This window comes from Echinops telfairi, unplaced genomic scaffold (genome assembly GCF_000313985.2).
Source record: "Echinops telfairi isolate 266 unplaced genomic scaffold, ASM31398v2 ScPeMD7_7469;HRSCAF=8507_0, whole genome shotgun sequence".
NCBI classification, from domain to species: Eukaryota; Metazoa; Chordata; class Mammalia; order Afrosoricida; family Tenrecidae; genus Echinops; species Echinops telfairi.
The window spans coordinates 3,580,691-3,584,036 of NW_022111372.1; the positions used below are offsets into that span (position 1 = coordinate 3,580,691).

The 3,346-nt window shown below is 34.6% G+C and overlaps 1 long non-coding RNA gene across 2 annotated transcripts in view; it reads left to right on the plus strand.

Annotated features, from left to right (window-relative positions):
• LOC123521037 overlaps positions 1-3,322 on the plus strand; it is a 92,090-nt gene extending 88,768 nt beyond the window's left edge. For both annotated transcript variants that reach the window (XR_006679531.1, XR_006679530.1), the window contains one exon: positions 2,597-3,322. This is a non-coding gene — a long non-coding RNA (uncharacterized LOC123521037). The remainder of the gene's footprint in view (positions 1-2,596) is intronic.
• Positions 3,323-3,346: the final 24 nt, after the last annotated feature.

Sequence of the window (3,346 nt, forward strand, 5' to 3'; positions counted from 1 at the left end):
TTAAGTGGAGAGAAAATGTTTTGAGAATGATGTACAAATGCGCTTTACACAATTGATGTGTGTATGGATTGCGATAACAGTTGTATGAGCCCCTAACAAAATGTTAAAAAAAAACAAAACATAATAGGAAATTTAAAAAAAGAAGAAAAATAAATAAATAAAAAGACTTAATTACTTACATTTATTGATGATTTACTATGCATCTAGCAGTGCACTAAATGATTTACTAGATTATTTTATTTAATATAGCAGCACAAGTGTCTACTGGTTAGGAAATATCAAGGCAGTTTTGACTCGTAGAGAATCTATGTACCCCAGAAGGAAACTTCCCTTAGTCCTGTGGCAGCATCATGGTCACCCATGCTCCACGGGGAGCCGTCCTGGCAAACATTGTGTCAATCTGTCTTATCAAAAGGATTCCTCTTTTTTACCACCCTGACTCCTTTGTGGGTAACGGTTGTTTGCTCTGCAAGCCTTCAGGATTCTCTCCTTTTCCTTTTCATTGGAGAGTTTGAATGTGATGTGCTGTGATGTTTTGCATCAGAGTTGTATCCTATTTCAGGTCTCAGCTTCTGTAATAGTTATTTTCTTCTTTTAATGGAGAAATTTTCTTCTTTAATTTCTCACACTGTTTTCTCTGCAGAAGTTTTTGTTTCTTTTTGCTCTAGGAGCTTGATGAGATGGAGGTTGTTTCTCATGAGAGTGTCCCACATTATTCTTGAACTTCTTCTGATGCCTTTGTTTTTAATTTTCTTTAAATTTCATTTTTGCTGATTTTTAGCTACTTGATTGTAGCCAGAGATATTGTCTTCTCCCTCACTGATTCAACTCTCCTTTTTCTATTCTATTCCTCAGGCCCTTTACTATGTTGCCTAATTATGTTATCATATTATTATCTTCTGGGATTCCTTTGGCTTAAAGATTTCTGTTTTTCTGTTTCTGCCAACATTATCATGAGTATCCCCCACATCTCTTGGAGGAACATCAACTTCATTCTTCTGAATTATGTTTCTGGTAGTTCAAGGACCTCTTTTTTTTTTAATGCTACTTTGCACTTGGTTGATTTATTTGTTATTTATATTTGTTTTCTTCTTTATGGGGCATTATTATGGTTGAATGCTTTTTCCTCAGCATCATGGTAGAGTTCTTAGTTGTGTGTGAGCTGCTGGTTCATGTAAGGGTAGTTGGCTCTGGCTTGAGATGTGGGAAAGTCCAATTGGGAATCAGAAAACATATGGCGGTGTAATGGGACAAAGGGTCAGAGATGAGTAAGTGGGGAAAGTGGAAGGAGGTGAAGAAGAGAGAATAAAATGAAAGCTGTGACAGTAAATATAATTAACCACCCGGAGAGGATAGTATATTTGTAAAAATAATGGAAAATGTATCTCAAAATGCAGAATGAAATTTAATAGGTTTTATGGAAATAGATTTTATGAGGAAAAAGAGAACCATAGAGATAATAAATGGAGGGGGGAAAAGTGTAAGTAAAGTTTCAGACCAATTTATATATAAAGAAGTATGATTAATGAAGAAAGAGGGAGAAAAATGATTGAAGAAAAAGAGAGAAGTAGAAGAAGAAAAAATAAATAAAGAAAAAAAATTAGTGAAAAAGAAAGGACAAAATGGATGTGTAAAGAGGAGAGACCAAGAGACTGAAGACTTGTTTGTGACTTGGGTGTGGGTGTTGGAATTCTGTTGCTATGGCAGCATGAATGTGTGTGGGTCTGTGCACCAGGAGAAAAAAAATAAAAGTAAAATATAAAAGCAGTTATGCTCAAATCTACAGTTCTAGCTGTTTTTGCCTAACAAGAATATTTTCAGAAAGTTGGGGTTACACTGGAAGAGGAAGTGGGAGAGAATGAGTATAAAACAATAAAGTTATTCTAATAGAAAAAAGAAATAACATGTATTACAGTTTCTAGCTGGCCTATTTTATATTTTTTCTTTTCTTGATTGTATTTAAATTTTATACCATTGGCTCAATTGATGACACTCTCAATAGGATTGCCTTAGTGCAAAGTAAGGTTTCAAGCTTCTACCATTGATGCATCCTCGCTCTTATTTTAACAATTCAAATTGACCATTTATTTTAACCAAGAGAAAATTATTTTGCATTTGTATTTACATGATTCATATATGTAACTGTTTTATGAGGTGAGAGTTTACGAAGCAAATTAGTTTCCCATTCAGTAATATATACATATGCTGTTTCTTGATATTAGCTACAACTTCTTCAATGTATTAACATTCTTCATTTTCATTTGCCGATCTCTCCTGTGTCTATCTGCATTATGAACTTTATTTTGTGCCAATTGATGCCCTTTTCATCTCATATGGTTGATTATTCTGAGAAGCACATTCTTTATAGTTCTGTCCATTGTCTGGTCAATTTCATGTTTGAAGGGTGTCTAAGACCTGTAGCCTTTGGGTTTCACCATTGTCTATAATTTTAATAGTTCTGGGTTTTTTTTTTCATTTGTTTGGTTTTGTTTCAGTGATGCTATTCTTCAATATTTTTGTATACATAAAGATAAGGTAAAATTGCTTTTTCTACTCTGCTTTTACTCTGCTTTTTCGTTTCTTGTGACCTTTATAGGCCACTGATGGTACAGTGGTTGAACACACATCTGCAAGGAGAAGGCTGGTGACTCCCAGGAAGAACAACCAAGCAAGTGACTCCTGTCAAGATCACTGCCATGAAAACTCAATGGAGACAAAGTTCTATGCGGGCACAAGAGGCTGCTACAGGTCAAATTTGATTTGGTGCAACCCCCCAAGAGTAACATGGCGTCTATTGGAGTTTCTACTGGTGCAAATGGTTACAATGCAGCTAGACGATTGAAATTGGGTTCCTAGCAGAAGGCGCCTTGGGTGATGGATCTGTCCAGCTGCTTCCAAAATATCATAACCATAAAAGCTCTATGGTTTGTCCTGGGTTGGAATTGTTTAGACAGCAACTAACAACAGGACATGACCTTATTAGCAGACAAACACCAGTGTATCCTTGCTGGAAGTTAGTTTAAAGATTCTACTTTCTCCCGTTTCTCTACTATACCCTAAAGTCTTTCAGTTTAATCATAAATATCTATATGTCAACACTTTAATGTTCATTATCATGTCAGTGCCCTGTTATGGATAAAAGAGCAACACCATATTATAATAGATTTATAGTTATATCTGGAATAAAAATCTAATATGAGCTAATTTTTCTTAACAATATTAAACCTTTATTAAATTTGCTATTCATTTAGATACTTATTTACATATTACATATGGGTCTGTGTTTGAAATTTGTTAGTTTCTCTCTGTTGTCCATCTGTTTCATCCAGCTATTTTTTTTTTTTTT